At 43.4% G+C, this 20323-nt stretch overlaps 1 long non-coding RNA gene across 1 annotated transcript; it reads right to left on the bottom strand.

Moving 5' to 3' along the window:
• Positions 1 to 8926: 8926 nt before the first annotated feature.
• LOC144377912 (uncharacterized) lies at positions 8927 to 20000 on the bottom strand. The gene is made up of 3 exons (XR_013439194.1): positions 19814 to 20000; positions 19679 to 19734; positions 8927 to 9631 (listed from the first exon to the last, which is right to left on the bottom strand). It is a non-coding gene; the product is annotated as an uncharacterized LOC144377912 (long non-coding RNA).
• Positions 20001 to 20323: the final 323 nt, after the last annotated feature.

Raw genomic sequence — 20323 nt, 5'->3', positions numbered from 1 at the left:
CTGCTCCTAGAATTGCCTGCAAAGTCCCATAACTGACACTCAAAAGTAGTTAGCATTGGGCTGGGGATGTGGCTCAAGCGGTAGCGCGCTCGCCTGGCATGCGTGCGGCCCAGGTTCGATCCTCAGCACCACATACAAACAAAGATGTTGTGTCCGCCGAGAACTAAAAAATAAAATATTAAAAATTCTCTCTCTCTCTCTCTCTCTCTCTCTCTCTCTCTCTCTCTCTCTCTCCTCTCTCTCTCTCTTTAAAAAACTTTAAAAAAAAAAAAAGTAGTTAGCACCTCGTCTCTGATTTCAGAGAACTGTTAGCACTTGGTGACTGGCCCCTCTCTGTATGGCTTTATGAGACACACCCTGATTCTGCTGAATCAATTCTCCAAGGATAGAAGAGGGCTGATGGAGAGAAACAACCTCTTTGGGGAAGGGGAGGCTCCCAAATCCATAAAGGGTGTCTGAACCATTCCTCTCTCCACCTGTTTGGGAACTAGTTGATGGTCATATGTTGTCTCCTCTACCCAAGATCTGATGCTTCTGAAGTGTGGAGACAGGAAATAAAGAGAGAAGTTGAAGCCCAAAGACCCCCTAGTGAAGCATGGGAGTGGTAAGGCCACAGCATCCTGTGATTCCAGTCGATGCCCTATACGGAGTTGCTTACTGGAAAAGGGATCCCTGAAGTCCCCTCCAGGGAACCTTGAGGAAGTAGGAAAGGTCAAACCAAGCAGGATTTCTATGATTGGAACTGTGCAGCCAGGAGTCTCTGAAGATCACACTCTTCACAAGAATCCACAAATGTATTCCTAAGAGTCCATTCTTAATCCTATTACATAAAGGGACTCATGTTTCGGCAGGGTAGACAGAGAAACAGGCAACCAACAGAAAATGGCAGGCAGCTTGGCCACCAGCCACTCTCCAGGTGGGCACTTGGACCACTTCTCTCCATCCTTCTGCCCCAATACTGTAGTAGTAGGAAATGTGAAGACAGGCAGAGAGGCTGCGTAGGAGTATGAGGGCCCAAGTTTATCTGCCTTACAGGGTGAGTTAAAATGAAGACAGGCCTTTAAGAACTGTCATGATGCTATTATGCTACTTTCCTTATTGAAAGTGACCAAGGCTTGATGGAACTGGCTCTTACAAAATATTACAAAAATACCCTCTCTCCAGCTGGGAGGAGTTTGCATACTAGATTATGTGGCACAGGGCAGTTATTGGGGAACATAAGACCATTCTCCGTTTACATCACGAGGGAGACCACCGTGCATCAGCTTCTGTGGAACGTTTGTAAATAGCCTAGAGGTGTATTCTCACGGGAGCCTGCTGGGAGGCTGGGTCACTGTAATGGTTTAGGTATGAGGTGTCCCCCTTGAACATCTGCAGGGTTCCTGTTTTCATGGCGTTAGCATTCTAGAAGGGATTGGCGATCTCTTTCTGTAAATGGCTTTGCAGGCTGTACCGGCTCTGCTGCAACTACTCAACTCTTGTAGCGCTAGAGCAGCCATGGCCACCTGTGCCTGCATGGCATAAGAGAAAACGTTTGCATTGGACCCTTGTTAAAACCCACAAGACAGATTTTATTTAAGTTTCTGTAGTAGGAGAGAGGGACTTCAGCATAGAACCACTTAGCTATGAATAGAGCAGTCCGAGGGGCCTAGGGAAGGAAAAATGACTAAGCAGAACCTAATTAGGTATGGAGGAAAGGGAGATGCTTGCTAAACTCACCTAACAGAATTTTTGCTAAAGGCAGATCAAAGACTTAGACCTCAAGGGTGGGAGATCAAAGGTGAGGGGATTCTTACTAAACTGGCTTAGTAGGATTCTTGCTAAAATTGGGCTCCACGGGTTAGAAGGCAGGCCAGGGTTGAGGCCCGGTTGAGAAGAAATGATTTGATTCAATTCCCAGGAGATGTGGCTGCCAAAGAAGCACAGGGCAGAAGGCATGAGAACTCAAAAGTTGGGAGGTGACTGTAGTGGTCCAGAGACCTAGGAAGGTGACGGGTGCCAGGATGGCAGTGATGAATGAGGTAGTAAGAAGTGGTTGCACCCTAGATAGATTTAGAAGGTAGAACCAATGAGCTTTGCCGATGGTCCAGCTATCAGGCATAGGAGGAAGAGCAAAGTTCAAGGATGACTCAGATTTAAGCTGTAGCTAGAAGAATGACCTTTCCATCTATTGACACTATCAATAGTGAAGGGAGCAGATTTAAGGCAGAAGACCAAGAATTCTATTTAGCTCTTGTTAAATTTGAGATCAGATACACTGATCTGAGATTAAGTGAGAGCCTATGCCACAAATACGAGGGACATTGATATATGTGTGGATAGTTGTTGAGGAATGGACAAGATCAGCCCATGAGTCAGAACTGACTCCATGCACTGAGCCCTGGTATGCTCCAGTGTTTGGAGGGTATGGAGAGGAGGCAGTCACCATGGACACAAATGACCAGGATGTTAGGACAGAGGCAAGAGAGAACAGGGTCAGGGAAGAGGGTGTGTGGTGTCCAGTGCTGCTGGTGGGGTGACCGGATGAGGGCTGAGAACACCGCCATCTCCCTACACTCTGGGCTTTCCGTGATGAGCAGCTAGAGCTGAGAGTGTCACTCATGTCCCGTGTGGGCAATGGAATCAGGGTTATCCCGTGTGAATTGGGCTGGCAACGAAAAGACCACAACAAACACAAAATGTAGGGGTTGGGATGGCTCTGAGACCTCAGGGGTCAGCTCCATGCTGGGCAGCGCTGGAAAGAGCAATAGTGCAAGCACACCTGAAACCCCCCTTATTTATTGGGGAGAAGATATTCGATAGAATATTCCACCCAAATAAGGCAAGGGGTAGGGTTTCAAAGGGTGGAGTCTTGCTGAGGGAGGTCTTGTGGTCAGCAGATTGATTGACATCCTGGCAAGCCACACCCATCTCAGGTGCTGCATGGGAGAGCAAGAGGCACATTTGTGTCGCACAGCCCAATCAGTACGCAGTGCCAGACCAGTCCCCTTATGTGCTCAAACTCGCACAGCTCACCCATACAGCCTGTGGACGTGAGAGCTAAGCAGGAGTGCCCTCGGAGTTTCCTTTGGGAATGTGCATTTCATCTTCCCCTACTGTCCTCTGCTGCCGCTTTCGGAGAGCTCCCAGGCCGTCACTCCTTCCACATCTTGTTGTCACTAGATAAGTTACATTTCCTTCATGACTTGGCAGGGAAATCATACCTTCCAAATTGCTCATGATCCTTGGCTAAGCTGCTGCCTTCTCCCTTTGTAAAGATGACACCAACAGAGTTAGAGAATGATTTCTGGGACCAATAGGAAAATCTTCTAATAAAAATACAGGCACATCACAGACCTGCACACTGGCTCCCTTCACCCACTGCCCCTTTTTCCTGTTCCCTGGGGCAAGATGGATGGGATTCTGAAATCTCATCAAGTTAGCATTTCCCCTCTTGTGGGGTGAAAACTCAGCTACCCTGAGAAGTATAGGAAGCAGTCTGGCTTTCACATGGAGGCAGAAGCAGCAGGGCTGGTCCTTGACAAGTGAGGGAGTGCTGCGTATGCTTACGGGCAAATGTGGAGGAAGCAGGAGGTGGGTGGAGGCAAGGCGAGCTGACCAAAGCAGACAACGGCAGTGGAGTGGCAGGGGCCTCCCTGGGCTCATCTTTACTCTCTGTACCCCAGGATCAGCCCAGTGTTTAAGGTCACAGATCCAAGAAATCGGTCCCCTTCTTCCTCTCCCCTGTTTTGGCCCTGTAAAAATGACACCTGGCACTCTGAGCTTGCTTAGCTGACAACTTTGTTCTATTTTTTTCCTACTCTGTTCAATTTGGGTGTTTGGCATGGCAGACTGAGGTTTGAAAGTGATGCTCCAGCTGTCCCCTCTGTGCCCACTCCTACTGAATTATCTTGAAATCCCGCCTGCTTGGCAAGGCTTCCTTCAGTTCCTGCTAAGCAGAATCTTCAGCAAGCCTCTGTTGTGACATGGAATCATGCACTTGGCACCTTCCCGCCGGCACTCTTCTCGTGTTATTGAACAGCTGTCCTCTAAGCTTCAGATCTTGTGGTTGGTGGACGACCAGCTGTCCCTGAATGGAGCTGAGAGCCACAGAATCTATGGGGCCTCTCAACGGGTTGGGTTTTAAGCCAAGGAATATACAGGACCCCTGTGCTTAACATAGTTCTGGCCAGCAAAGTCCTTGATACTACTGTGTTACCCATAAAGATGGAATGGTCTTAAAATCATTTAACGATTATTTTTGTTCCTGGGACTTATCAAATTCAGGATACGGCATTTCTTTATTGTCCTGGCTACCAGGTATCAAAGTCACGAAGAAGTCGGTGGTAGAGGAATGTATTATTTTAACATCTGCTTCCGAGAAGGCAGCTATTTTAGGAAATTATCTTAACAGATCATTTGGGGATGGAGCAGGGAGCGCTGAGGACTTTCAGGAGTTAAGACAACCAAAGGAGTTTCAAAATTGCTATGCATAGGATGTGGAGGCTCCGGAATGAGGAAAGAAAGGAACTAGAGTGGCGGCCAGTGCCTCTGTTGGTGGCAAGTAGGGCAAAGGAATGTTGTGCACAGAGAGGACAGATGCTCAATTTGAAGTGGCTGCATTTTACTGATGTAGCTCTGGTTTTTAAAAGTCTTTAGTTAAATGTTAAATCGTTAGTTAAATTCCCTTCTTCCTCTCTGCACAAAAATACACACCTGTAAGTGGTGTGTGTGAGTGCATATGTGCATGGATGTTTGCATGGACGTGTGAATGTGTGTGTATCTGTGCATGTATGTGTGTGAGAAAGGGAAACCCACAGAGAAAATGAGACAGAAAGAAACAAGGAGAATGGTTTGTAGATGGAAGAACTGAAGTTCCTCAGGACAGTTGCTGCAGTGCAAAACAGGGTTGCAATGAGGTAATCCAGAAACAGGAAACTCAGCAGAAGCAGGATTCTGAAGCAGAGGTGCTGGAAAGATGTGAACCCACTGACATATTGTGGATGACTGATGAGAATTAGGAGCCAGACACAGTGGTGCACATCTGTAATTACAGCGATTCAGGAGCCTGAGGCAAGAGGATCACAAGTTCAAGACCAGCCTCAGCAACTTAGTGAGGCCCTAAGCAACTTAGCAAGACCCTGTCTCAGAACAAAATTTTAATAAAAGGGGTTTAGTGCCTTTGTGTTAAACCTCTGATTGGGGTAGGGGGAGAAATGGGAATCACAGCCAATCTTACATAGATTGTAAGCCGCTTGGTGATAAGAGCAACAATTTTGGAGGTTCCATTAACTCTTGGTAAAATATAAATGCCCAAGACCTATAAATATAACCGAGCCACAACTGCCTCCTCTCTCAACAAGGCAAATAATCTGGATTGTTCCTTCACTTTCATGTTCCTCTCCAATTGTCACTGCGAGACAACTTTCCATCGCCCCCTAAGGCACTCTTAATTTTGGCAAAGAGGTGTCAAAGGCGAGGGTGTAAGTTTCTGCATTGGCTTGGGATGTTGGCACCTGCCAATGGGATTTTCACTCAGGGCATTGAAAAAATTCAATAAAAGCAACTTGGTTCACCTAGAACTGCTAGGATACCAGTTGTGTCAGATAAATTGTATTTTCATGCAAAGTTCTGAAGAGACAAATGGCGAAACTTGTACGTCATTTTCTTGAGGTCTTCTGTGGCTTTGGAGCAGTGACTCAATCTTGTAATACCCCCAGTACTCTTTGGGGAATCAACATCACCCCTTCCCTTCCCTGGCCCACTGTGGTAGGTAGATAGCATCATTAAGATGCATCTCCCACAGAGCACCAGTGAGCCATCAAATACTAATAGGATCAGGCATATATTAGGGAGGAATCATATAAATTGATTTCCAGAGTAAAATAAATACAGCACAAATTTAAAATTCACAACAAAGCTATCACAACTACTTAGGATGTAGTAAAAGTCCATTTTAATAAGTATCACATAGTTTACCTGTAGCCTATTACATACATTTTAGAGACAGGCAGAGTGAAAAGCAGAATTTGGTTTTAAGTCTTTTCCACTAACATAAAATCATCCAAATGAAGTATGGGCCTGCTTGCCCTACTGAAGGATATAGAAAATTGTACCAAACTTTTATGCTACTGGTACCACTCATGTGCTTGACTGCGATAGGAATGAATTCTATATAGTCTATGTCAAAATTCTCCCAAGGGCATTGAAGGCCAAACAGACACTCCACCTCCCCACCACCCTCAGCTTTGTCTCTTGTTAACTCTCTGATGTTGGACAAATCGCTTAACTTCCCTGGGCTGTGGGTTCCTTCAGTGTTTGTAAAAGTGTGTAGGCTAATTAATCCTCTGAGTACTATTATTCAGGTAAAAGAAGATAATGCATACTAAGTACTTAGCTTTATTCTGGCAGGTACTAAATACTCAGTAAATGATAGCTATTATTTATAAGCTTGTAGGATTTAACTCAGCATTTTTATTTTTAGGGTCAAAAGTTACATTTATTTTAACCATTTGAGGTGAACATTTTAAATAGATAACTTATGCTCTATCTGCCTGTTAAGCTGAATTTTATTTGTCATAACAACTATTATAATGATATAAAGGAAGTAAAAAATAATCCATCCTAATTCTGATGAACTAATACAACTTCTATTTTCCCCTTTTAGTCCTTGATCAATATGTAGGTGCATTTTGATATCACTGTAATTTGTGTACTTAGATAGCATTATTCTATAGATATTTTAACTTTAACTTTGTGTGTGTGTGTGTGTGTGTGTGTGTGTGTTTGTGTGTGTGTGATGCTGTGGATTGAACACAGAGCCCTGCACATGTTGGGTAAATGCTCGACCACTGAACTACATCCTCAGCTCCTGTAATTAATTTTACATGGTCTCCATAATTGTAATTTCTGGTGGGCATCTAACATTTGGCTGAGTTTGTGGACCATAATTTTTTTTAACCTTTTAAGAATGTTTATTTTTGTGCTTTATTTTTTGGATCATAATCTAACAGTCCTTTTTCCGGTTGTTTTGGTAGCCTCTGTTTTCACATACACTGCAGTGGTGAATATCTTTTGTAGGGGGATTAAGGGGTTATAGATTTGGAGAACTCTATTTACTTCCAGCTCTGGTGGGGGCTTTGTAGCTGAGGTGTTTGGGGTTGGACGACTGGAGCTTGTGTCTTGGAGAACCAGCCCCAGTGGGGGTGGGGATGGGGGTCCCGAGGGAAAGGATGCTAGGACAGCTACACAAACCTGACTCAAGCTTTATGGGGTCAGGTGGAGGGGACTTGGAGGTTCTCTTTCTGCATTGCCCTGCTTAGTTCCCGGGAAAGGGAAACACATGTCAAGGCGGACAGCAGTTCCTCCCAGCAAGGGAGGAAGAGGAGTAGACACTTGTGTTTGCAACCTGTGCTTCCACCATGCTATAACTGTGGGCTCATTTAATCCTATAAAGTACTGTTAGCCCTGTGAAGCCACTCATGTCCAATTTAAACAGGTGGGGAATGTGTAGGATGTGGAAGAAGTGGCTCAGGTCAACAGTTCACAGTTCACTGGGGTCTCATCTAGCTCCTCGGAACTCTCCTGAGTGGAGGGATGTGGAACCTTCTGGGATGCTCGTCTGGATGCCTCTGGGAGTTTTGCTGGACTTGGACCAGGGAAGGGCTAGTTCTGCACTATGATCAAAACCCAAGCTGTCTTTCCTGCTGAGAACCCAGAGAAACAGATAAGATGGGAGCCCATGGCTAAGTGAAGCTGCTTTTATTGCAGGGAGTATTTCCGGGAAGGGGGATACCCCTAAGAGCACGGCAACCTGGTGTGTGCATGTAAAATGATTCCACCTGTCAGGACCCTGGAAAGCCTGGGTAGTCCACAGAAAATGGACTTTTTAGCAGTTTTCTGGAATCCATCTTTGATGCCATTCTCAAGCAATGACTGAGTCCACCAGATTGTTCTGATGAAAACTGTTTGGGAACTGAGTGGCTCTAATTCGTATGAAGTGTCATAAAAATGTATAGGTTAATTAAATTAAATAATGAGAAGTCAGCTGGGGGCCTATCACATTAGTAAATGCATATACATGAAAATATTTATATGTGACAGGTAATATATAAAATGATACATTTTGTTTTTATGTGTTCCACGTTTACCTATATCATCTATTATTATCTGTTTAAAAATATAAAAGGGTACACATATATGTGCATAGGATGTTAATTACTGGGCTTTTTGTGGTAGTAAGAAATTGGAAATTAAATGTTAATGAGATTGGGATATGTAGAGACATTATGCATACCCATATCATAAAGTTGATCCTTTTAAAAAAATCATGCTTGCAAAGAACATTTAATGAGAGGGGAAAATGCTCATAATATAATAATATTAAGGTTTTAAAAGGCAGTATATAACTACATGTGCTCATATTATACGATTTAAAAATTCATCCAGTGACTTATTTCATGTACTGTGTATATATATGTACATATATGTTATATATATATGCACATCTTTTACCTAGAGATTTTATTTGTTTCTTTTCATTTGTTTCTTGGCTTTACCCCTGTTCTACACATCTCTATATCTAAGTCATTCCCACTGATTTATTCATTTCTTAGCATGGATCACATTTTCCTATTTCTGTGTAAACATGGTGATTGTTTACTCTGGATATTGTAAATAATATGTAGTAGATACCATTATTCTGTTATGCATCTCTAAAGAATTATTTTTTTGGCAGAAAGTTAATTTGACTGGAATCAAATTAAAAACTGACTCTGAAATAGGAAAAAAAAATAAAATAAAAGGCAGTATATAAAATAGTTACCCAGTCTCTTAGTCTTTCTCCGCTTACAGGTTCATGAGGTGAGTACTATGTTTACAAAGAAAATAAAAATATAAGAAACAATTGAAAATAAATGAATCAAAATATAAAAATGGAAAATGATGGTTAATTTGGGCAGTTACATTCTTTTTATTCTTTATGTAAAGTTCATACAGTTTCTTCAATGAAAGTGGAAAATACACACAGAAAAATATTTGTGCATGTGAAGGAAGTAGAGAAAAACCACACCATCAAGATTTCCTCAAATTATTTCAATTTCTAATTTCCACCCTGTTGTCAAATTATGTAATTTGATTTTGGTTTGGGAAATCAAGCTGTAGGAAGAGTCAAGAGTCAAGAGTTTTCTGAAACAGGTGTTGTAGTTTGGATGTTGAATATCCTCCAAAAGCCCACATGTAAAGGCTCAGTTCCCCAGGATGATGACATTGGCAGGTGCCATTGACCTTTAAGAAGTGAACCCTTGTGGGAGGTCCTGGGGTCATGGGCAATGTGTCTTTAAAGGGGATGTGGGATGCAGTCTCTTAGTCTTTCTCCGCTTACAGGTTCACGAGGTGAGGACTTGCTGGGACAGGCACTCCCACTGTGATGTGGCACCTTTGTCAGGAGGCCAAGCCAATGGACTACCCAATCTTGAACATGGACCTCCAGAATCATAAACAAAAATAAGCGTGTGTTTCCTTCATATGTCGTCTAGGTCAGCTTTTTGTTCACTACAGTAATGAAGAGCTCATAAATGCAGTAGGTTTCAAACAAGAGCTGGCAGGTGAATTGCTCTACAAAATTAGAGTCCATGTTCGTCAAATGGATAACCTAGGATAGCCAACAGATAGTGGAGAAAGAACTGTTAATCTCCTGGTCTGACATGGCCATCTGTGGGCCTCTGGGAATAGGACTGTGCATGGTATAAAGGAGCATGGGCCTAAGTTCAAATTCACATCCAAAATTACCTATGTTGAACTAACCTGATGAAATCTCAACATCATTGTAAAACGTCCACCTCCTAAGGTTGCAGTGAAGTTAATGATATAATGGTGTAAAAGTGGTAGCAAGCAGTCTTGTTTACATAGAGCGTGAAATAAGCCGTATCCAGCTATTGATCTTTCCTGGTTTATGTCTTTGCCTGTCAAATCAAGGACTTGGAATAGATGATCTCTAAATTCCCTTTTCTCTTTAAAACATCTATGGTACTTAAAAAGCCTTTAGCAAGGAGAATTTAATATTCCCTTTAGCTTTTATTTTTCCTCCTTTGGCGAAGAATGAGTTATTGCAGCACATGCACACACATTAAGGATCTAAGTAATGTTTTTTAAATTTGCCAGTGGGAGTAGGGGGGCTTAAAGGAATCTAGAAGAGGGTCACAGTTCTCAAGGTGAGGGATGGGGAAGGATGAGGTGACTGGGTCCAGGTGATTTGCTTTTCTGCCTTTTCTGGAAAGCTTTATTTCATTTTTCAAGGGCTTTGAGTTTTATTTTCTCTAGAGTGTGGTCCTCAAGCTTTATTGCAAATTACAATCTTATCTAAGATAATCCCCCATGTCCCAGCAGCACCATAGATTTGGCATTTTCCAAACTTTTCTGATGATTTCAAGGTGCATCTCAAGATCCATGCTTCATAGTGTACAGAGTTTCAGAAACATTTGTGAACCCCATGTGTCAACTCCCCAGCCAGCGGGCAGAGGCAACCCTTCTTTCTAAGTCTGTCCAGATAGCAGAGAGGCTTGATAGCAACTGTGGAGAGTAAAATGCAGTTGTCTTTTATGTTTGTCATCCTGGCAAAGTACTCTCCTTATTCACAGGGGGATCAAACTTCCACATGGTATATCTAGGTGCTTTTGAAGAAGGTATTTTAAGCATCATCTGATGCCTGTGCTCATTTAGTAGGAGGAGAAACCGAGGCTCAGAGATAGGAGATGACCCAGTCAGCCTTGAGCTGAGAAAGGAGGCAGACCCTGCTCTCTCCTTCACCACTTCTGCCCTACTTGGTGCAATTTCCACATTGCACTGATGCAGGTGGAGGGGCAGAATAGGTCCTTTTCCAAATAGACCATGTTTGTCACACAGCGTTGGTCACAATTGTCTAGGGACTACAACAAAAAGAAAAAAGAAAAAGAAGTGACCTATCAGTGCTTCTTTTAGAGTCTAGTTCCTCAAAGACTCATCACAGAGCTAAACAAAAAGAAGAGTCTGGTGTGGTGGCACTTCTTTCTAGGGGGACACATTTTCTCTTATGAGAACCTTCTTCTTTTTAGGCAAAAGCAGAAAAACAAATTCTATTTCAGCTGTCTGTGACTGACACTTTTGAAAATACCTTTTGGCTAATACAGGAGGGAGGGATAGTGTGGGAAATACTCTTAACTATGCTCAGAAAAAAATCTACTGAGGGTGTTCCTAAAATGAGCCCCTTAAATTTAAGGAAAAAGAGAAGTCTGACATTTCTGGGGAGAACCGCAGTACTACAGGATCTCCACTAGATGGCAGCATGACCACAGGTAAAATATCATGGGTTTCACTGCAGGAAAGGGGATTTATCTTATTGAACACTGGTTGGAACTCAAAAGGTTTTATGGCTATGGATCTACTATTAAAGCATTCTAAACCATCAGGTGTGTGTGTGTGTGTCTGTGTGTGTGTGTGTGTGTGTATGTGTGTGTGTGTGCGCGCGCTCACATGTGCACATACTAAGAATGAGAGGAGTATAGAACTAATAGAAAAGACTTATTGTGTGGAGTGGCATACCGGGATTCTTACTGTAATTCTTACTACCATTTAAAAAATCATATGTGATTTAAGCTGGTTTAAACAAGCAGGTTTAATGTTATGGTTAAAAGTTCTTTTTTTGACTACCACCACCTCTGCTCGGCCAATCTCCGTTCTTGCCTGGCTCACTCCATTCTTTAAAAGGCAGGGACTGCCTGTTAAATGGCTGCGGTGGAAAGTAGGCCACTGTTATGATCCTACTAATAATTACTGCTCTATCATGATTTTTACTTAGTTGCCAGATGTGGGAGATTTCTTTTTCTACTATAATTTCATATTAGCTACAACTCTAGTTTTGACATTTCAGGACTGCAATATGTTCAACAATTTCGTTTCTACTGCCAGGTCACGTGTGTGCTATCAGCCATACAGAGCAAGATGCTTATGGAGGATCCACAGTAGTGGAATTCATATGATTTCTTAAAGTACGTACTTCAGTTAGAAGCCAGCTTTATTTTTGACAAATTTTTTTAAGATCAAGATACTTACTCTATGGATCATGGAAAACTTTTTTGGAAAACACAGGTGATTGGGGAAAGAACAAAAATTTTGGACTCATGAGCACCAGCAGTGCCTTACTTAAGGATTATTAGAAAATCAATGCCACATGTGTTTGTGGGGGGCAAGGGCCCCACTGCAGATGTCTGCTATTGTCACCATCTGTCATGTTTAGGACACATCCATGCAGCCAAGACAGAGTAAGTTAGAGATATGTTGACAATCAGTCTGGTTAATTTAGTTAGTTAAAGAAATGAACACACACAGGTGTCAACTAACTAATAGCACAAGTCACTAAGCTAAGTATGGAAAAATAATTCTTTTCTCTTTAAAGCACTTTGTGGTTGATAAAACGTGCTCAGTATGTCACATGTGAGTTTTAGAACCTTATGTTTAATACAGGAAGCATCCAGTCCCTGCTCACATAGTTGGTTCGTAAAGAGAGAAGGCAGAAGTGGAACGATACTACATGTATCAAGTACACCCAGGAGGTACCCAGAGAATTGCTCCATTACTATGGCTACTATTTACCAGAAGCCGGGTCACTGGTACCCCGACATAGTAGTCTTATACCAAGCTCTTTGCAGTTCACTAATTTCCGACTGGAGGTCTCCAGACGCTTTTCAAACGCCCACCCGTGTGTCTCTGCTCCACTTGGGTTTTACAGTGAGACGTGGGAGGAGGGGAGCACCTTGTGGATCTGGGGTCCACAGGATCTTAAACCAAACCAGCAGCGCTGCTGGGCAGAGTGTCAATTAAGCAACAGGCATTTTCAGGGATGAAATGTGAAGAGGCTACTCCTTATGCTACCAGCCTGGAAAAGATCGTGCTTGCTGCAGTGAGCGTGGTTGGAGAGCGATGCTCATTTACAACCCGACAAGGGACGCTGTCAGGGTCGCGGTGACTGCTACAGATCGCTGAAATGTTAGAAGGGAAAGCTGTTGCCCGCAGCCTTAGCAAAAGCGCTGTTTCCAACAACAACGAAAGCAACCAGACAAACAGACAAAAAGAGAAAACTGCAAAAGAATGAGAAATAGCAAAAGGATGGGAAAGCGTGAGTCAAGGCAGAGGAAAAGCGCAGGGTGAATCTCCCATCAAGAAGCCAACGCGGGTAGAAAGCGCAGCCAGCGCCTGGTCACATTTGCTAAGTGATTCTGATGACTGACTTTTCAACTGAGTTCTGTAGGGAGCAAAGGAGGGGTGTGAGAAAAAGCCATTTTCCCAGTGGGAGTATAAAATCCCTTGGCCTAATGAAATGCTTTTTTCTGGTTTAGAGATAACAACCTGCTTTTGGGTTTAATGCCTAATATTGATTCTTTGTGTATTTTTTTTTTAATAGAAGTTTTGATGACATTCAGTTAATTGTATTTTATTCGACTGGGAGATTGTCTTTTTTAATATTCTCTAAACCTCCACACTCATCGTTCCTTTTCCCTTCTATCAATAGTTTAACTTTGATGGATGGTTTGTGGCAGTTAAAAAAAAAAAAATTCAAAACTCTCTCTACCTTTTTGATCCCCTTCCAGTCGGAAAAATTGCAAACATGCTGAAAAAGCCAAGTGCCTTTTAAGCAGTAAGATGCTGAAATACAGTCATTAAATCCTGATGGGTTTTTCATTCTACATCCCATAATTTTAAGGAGAAGCACTTTCTGAGATGGTTGGATAAATGCAAAATTAAAAAAAAAATCATAATAGGGTGGATGCGAGGGCCAAAGAAGCTTTGCAATCTTCTGTAGGGTGCTGAGTTTATTTACAAACACTTTAAGAACTCCTGAGTGCCTAGAGTCTGCCTCAGGAGGCAAAGAGGGCCCAGGTACAAAACATGACAGGTGCCAGGGAGTCAATGTTTTGTAACTGGTGATAGGGTCTGTTGTGTCTTCTATATTTTTTATGTCCACGGTGTTTTATTTAGTGAAAGCATTATCTTGACAGAACTGCTTTGCTGTTGGGTAATAAATGGAATTATTTCTTGAGATAAAGGTTCTCATAAAAGAATTTGACCGAGAAGATTCTGGTTTATAGAAACTGTAATCTTCATTGAATGACTGGTGGTGGGCATGGAAAGAGGAATTAAATTTAAAATTGCTTAGAGGACAAAATGGTTCTGATTGATTTAAGCCCAACGCACTAAAGGATCATAAAATAAAAGGTAATACGGTATTATGGGACAAGTAGCTCTGCCATTGGATTTACAAGATTTGTATTTTGGTTCTTGTTTTGCTTAGAAGCCATATGTCCTTGGGTAAATTTCTTAACTTCTCCAAACTTCAGTTTTTCTATCTGTAAAATCGGGTCTTCTGGGGGCCTTCTAATAGGCTAGGACAAGAACTCTACATGTGTTACAACTTAACCATTTCAAGAACCTTATGAGGCAAATGCTAGTATTATGATTATTCCTATAACTCAGATGGAGAAATCGAGGCACACAGAAAGTTGATAACTTTCCTGAGTCATTGAAAGGGGCAGAATTTGGACACAGACATCCAATGTTAGGAAAATGTTGCATACCTACTACTTACGTAGAACCATCCTAGAGAGAGAATCCTTGGTTTGCTTGATTGATTGTGCTGTGAATTAGATGAGTTAATGTATATAAAAATCATTCTGTGAAAAACTCATGTGCCAATGTAAGGTGGGGCTTGGTTTTCACTTTATACCATCAGCTTCCTGCTATGGTTGCAATGACAGACTTCAAGAGTCATGCTGAACTATAATCCCTAGTTGGTGGTTTTAAGAAGTGGTGCCTGTTTGGGCCCTCATGAGTGGATTAGTGTCTTATGAAAGAGTTGCTAGGAACAAGCTTAGACCCTTTGGGCCTTTCTGTACTTTCTGCCTCATGAGTGAACAGGGTTCAAAGAGTCACCTTGGAAGTAGAGACCAGACTTTCATCAGACACTGAACCTGTCAGCACCTTGGTCTTGGACTTCCCAGCCCTCAGAACCATGAGAAGTAATATCTATTGCTTTCTAATTAGCTCGCCTCCTGTATTTATTACAGCAACATAGACTCAGACATTTCCTTATTGATGGCTGTGGAGAGTGCCTACCCAAGACTGGAGTCCAGCGCTATGTGGCTGCTCCAATCATTTTCTAGGGCTTCTGTAACAAAGGAGCACAAGTGGAGAGGTTTAGAACAGATGAATTGTATTGGCTCAGTTCTAGGGACCAGGAGTTTGAAATCAAGGTACTGTCAGGACCACACTCCCTCTGAGGGTCCAGCATCTGTTTCCAATCTCTTCCCTAACTTCTGGCAGCCTCAGGCATCCCTTGGCTTGTAGATGACCATCTTCTCCCTGTGTCTCTTCACACTGCCTTCTCTCTATGCATGCAGCTTCTAATTTGCCCTCTTTGATAAGGATGCCAATTATATTGGGTGAAGGCCCACCTTAATGACCTCCACCTGATCATCTGCAAAGACCCTATTTCCAAATAAGATCATGTTTATAGATATTGGGGATTAGTACTTCAATTTTGGTGGTGATGGTGGGGCAATAGTCAACCCACAACAGGGGGCAAACTCAAGGATGAAATTTAGGGCCAGAGTTCAAACCTAGTCCCTACCGTTTATTAACGGAAAGTATTAGTTTCCTATTGCAGCTGTAACAAGTTACATTGAGTAGCCTAAAACAACACAAATTTATCATCTTATAGTTCTAAAGGTCAGATTCTGACATGTTTCCAACTGGGCTGAAATCAAGGTGTCCGCAATGATGTGCTCCTGTGGAGATCTTAAGGGAGAGAGGCTTTTCCTTTTTACCACTTCTAGAGGCCAACTGCATTCCGTGGCCCATCACTCCTTACCCCACCTTCAGAGCCAAGGGGGTGGCATCTTCAGATCTCTCTCTGAGTTCAATTCTGGCCTTCTGCCTGGCTGTTTCATCTTTCAAGGATCCCTGTGATCACATTGCACCCACCTGGATAACACAGGAACATCTCCCCCTGTCGATCCTGAACTTAATCACATTCTACAAAGTCTTTTTGCCATGTAAGGTAATATATTAAGGTTCCAGGGATTTGGACATGGACATTTGTGGGGGGAATTTTTCTGCCTACACTCACGACTGTCCTAAACTCCTTTAGAGAGGTGAATGAGGAACCTTTTTGGTTTTACTTAAACAGTACTGTTAAGAAGTTTAGAAGAAGTCGTTTAGAAGGGAGGGCTCTCAGCCTAGCACTTAGCATGGAGCAATAGCTCACTACATGTTATGGGTTTATATTACCATTTTCATCCATGTCATGTTTTAGCAGAAAGGTTTCTTTTGAAATCCTTTTAAGCAGTGGGGTACCTATGCAATTATTTCTGATGTTCATATGAACCCAAGGCAAAGCATCCATGTTCTGCCTTCTGAGCAGTTGGTGGGACCATATGTGCCCCCTGGACAAGGAGGAGGTGGGTGGCTTGAACATCCTTTGCATTGCCCACGTTTCAGTTTGTTTCACTATTTGATCAAGTGCTCTTACTAGAGATCATGCTCGGGAAAACAGCCAATTTAATTTGGAGGTCTTCATACAGTTAAGTAATCCATTTTTAGGCACCTTAATGTTTAAGAGATTTTAATAGCTACTGCAACACTTACTCTATCACCTTGCAATCCCCAGTCTCAATTTAAATCTTTTTAGAGTGTTCAGTGCATCTTATATGAGCAGTCTAAAGCTTTACCAATAGAATGGGATAATAAAAATTATTGTTTTTTTATAACTGTAATAACAATATAAATAATTGAAGAATACACAAAAGACCTTCTCATAGACTATCAAATAAATGTCGGATTTGAAGGTTATACAAGCATTCTAGTGTGTAGAGCCTGTGACCCTTGACCTTGGAATTGGACTGATCTGCTTTCTAATTCTTCCATTGTCCCTCCGTATGAGCACTGTGAACCAAGGCAAGTCACGGACCCTCCCAGATCCCCAGTGTGCATGTGTGTTAAATGAGGCAAACATCACGATTTCCCGGTAGGGTTGTAGCGAGGATTCAATGCCCACCAAGCACCCACTGTAGTGCTGGATGCCTCTCAGTGACCCATAAATATTGTTGCCCGTATTATCATTGATACTCTTCTTGTAAAGAATAAAACAAAGGTCTTCGTGGCCACTTTCAGCTGTGTATTCAAGTTCAAAGAAGCAAGGTACAGAACCACAGGCAAAGCTCCCAAGGCGGGTGAGCACAGGCTTGGGTACTGACTCACCCCGCACCATTCATCTTGGGCCTTGGATGGGTTCAAGGGTGGTTGAGAGCGGATGATGAGATGAAGCAGCATGAAGGGAGTTGCTGGCATATGGTGAGTCTCTCCCATAGGTAGAGAGGACCGGGGGGTGGGGGGGGCATTTCACCTCAGCTCCAGAGAGAGGGTTGTCAGAAATCTGCCCAGAATCTATTATCCTTCCCTCCCTCCCTCCCTCCCTCCTTCTCTCCTCCCATACCTACCTACCCACCTTTCTTCCCTCTTTTCTCCCTCCCTCCCTCCCTCCCTTCCTTCCTTTCTTCCCTTCTTTCTTTCTTCATCTACCTCATCTACCTATCTCTGGCTGTTTGGTGGAAGTCATAGACCAGCACGTGACTCATCTCCCGCGATGGGATTGTGAGAGCCAGACCTATGGCTGCTAAGGGAATGGAGAGATTCCTGCTGCCTGGGGTGGGCATGCTCCAGGGTTTCTGTAGGCAAAGAGATACACCCTGTGGAGCAGAGATCTGGGAACCAGGCTTCTGAGAGAGCCATCAAGCCCGCTTAGATCCTGACCGGGACAGCTGGCAGCAGGTGGGGAGGCGCCCACCCAGGGGGGATGGGTTCTGGATTTCCAGGGGCGGAGGAAGGATCCTCATGTCTGGAAGAGAGGGGTGGGTGGGAGATTCAGGGAAGGCTCCAAAGAAGAGAGCCTGGAGGCCACGTGGTGTGCCTCTGTGAAATGAGACTTTTTTTCTTCCCTTTCCCCTCACATCTGATCCAGAAGGGTCATAGCCATGGTCCTTAAGTCTGTGCCAGGTGGAGAGAGCAGTCAGACAGCGCCCTCTCCTGGGCAGAGAGCCAGCCTCCTCTGGAGGACGGGGAATGGAGAGGCAGGGAGAGTGAGGAACGGTTCTATCTATTCCTTTGGGCAGGAGATTTGAATGATTGAATTATATTTTCTTCAGTTATTTGAAAGTGTCCAGCCGACTTAGGAAACTTTCCCTATGTCTGAGCTCAGGGTAAGGAAAAGCCAGCCTTGTGGGACAAACTGGAAAGGCCTATGAGAGAGAGAGCCCTGACATCCCCCCGTGGTCATCTTAGGATTATGCTTGCACGTGGTAGCGATGGTCTCACCATTTATCACAGCAACCCAGAAGGGAAGGTGTTACTGTGAGGAGTCATGACCACCCTCTGGATGAATTCATCCAAGCTCACGGGGGTCAGGGGTTTTGCAAAATCCCAGAGTGAAGCCAGTGGTAGCAAACCTCGAACCCTAGTTTCCTGACTTTTCTTGCTCCACCCGAACACAGAGCAGCAACAGCATGGCCAGAAGTGGTAATGGCACTGAAATGCATGAGGCCCCCAGAACCCAAAGCATATTCTCAGAAAGTTCTGGATTTCTCGACAGGAGCCTTTCAGTGGGCTTACAAGTTGTTACTCTTCCAGTGGCCCACATATATTGAAATAGGTGGTGTTATCATTTGGATCTGAAATGGCCCCCTAAAGGCATGTGCTGAAGGCTTGGTCCCTGAACTGTGGTACTTGAGATAGTGGAAGCTTTGGGAGCTGTGTCCTTGAAAAGGGTATTTGGATTCTGGCCCTCCTCTCTCTTTTTTGCTTCTAGCTGCCATGAGATAAGCAGCTTTCTTTACCCTATGCTCCTGATACGATGTTCTACATCACCACAGGCCCAAAGTAATGTGGCCAAGTGACCATAAACTGAAATCTCTTAAACCTTTCATTGCTTTAAGTTGATTTATTTCAGGCATTTTGTCACAGCAATGGAAAACTGACTGACACAGATTGTTCTGTGGTAAAACCCAGACAAAGCCCATTCTTTTTCCTTTTAGCACAAATATGACTTATGGGACTTGGGTTGGGAGAAGAGTCTTTCTGCTATACTATCTTTTTTAGGGAAGAGCACGCCATAGGCTATTTATTGTTTTAGGGCAAATACCTTGATTTGATTGCTTTGAGGATCAGGCCACTTTAAGTGGAATTATCTAGCGGAGAACCGAGATTGTGAAGATAAAAACTGCCACAGAAGATTGTAGGTGACATTCCCTATGGGGGCTTAAAGACCCGACTGAGGCTCACCTGAAGTGAATATTCTTTCATTTTTCGTAGAGACAAATTGGCTTGACCAAGGGTGGCTCCATCTGTGTGCTCAGTGCTGTCACCATGAGCTCTGTGTTTCTTTTCCTATTGGATGCTCATGACACTCCTACACCAGGTAGCTCTTTACCTAGAAATACTGCTGGCTTGTGTGGACATGCAAGGGACGTGCCCTTAATACCTTACATGAGTTAGGAATGTTTCTGCACCAGGGAAAGGAATAAAAAGAGACTCTCCCCCTCATGTTGAATCTGTTTCCTGGTCATGCCCACTGTGTGTCCCCCCACCAGTGCCACCCCTGAGTGTCAAGAAGCAGTACCAGTTTAGAGGGCCATTCAGGTACTCATTCCTTTGACCAAGGGCTGGAAGCAGTCACTGAAAAAGAAAAAAAGCTAAATATTACATTTCACAGTCTGGAGAGCAACCAAAAGAAAATAAAAACAAAACCTCTCACCCATCGTCGGTCTGTCTGTCTGTCTGTCTCTCTCCATGTCCTGAGGCTTCCATCTCGCTGAGATAACAAAACTGAAATAAAGGTCGCAGCCTGTTAGGGAGTCATCTCTGATTCTGGCAGGTCCTGAAACAGAAACCTTGTCACATCAAGGGCAAATGAAGAAAAGGAAATGTTTAGTTCAGAAGCAAACAAGGGAGCCGGGAAAGAGCTGTTGGATGGAAGAAAGAAAACTTGTTCTCTGTGACTGCAGAGGACAGAGCCAGGCGAGGAGAATTGAGGCTGCATGCAAACACTCTTGTGCTCAGTAAAATAGACAGCTATGGAGCTCAGGGCGTCTCATACTTAGAAGCTACTGTGCTCACTGCAGACCCTCACAAAATTTGCCAAGTGGTTCTCTTAGGGCCTGTGGCCTTTTCTTTATATCTGTCCATAAAACTAATTGTTAATTGTTGCCATAGTGAGTCATGAGGAATTGAGCATGGGATGGAATGTTCTTGTGGACGACCCTTT

The sequence above is a fragment of the Ictidomys tridecemlineatus genome, chromosome 5 (genome assembly GCF_052094955.1).
Source record: "Ictidomys tridecemlineatus isolate mIctTri1 chromosome 5, mIctTri1.hap1, whole genome shotgun sequence".
Taxonomy (NCBI): domain Eukaryota; kingdom Metazoa; phylum Chordata; class Mammalia; order Rodentia; family Sciuridae; genus Ictidomys; species Ictidomys tridecemlineatus.
The sequence above is the reverse complement of the archived record's forward strand: the minus strand, read 5'-3'. Positions and strand labels throughout refer to the sequence as shown.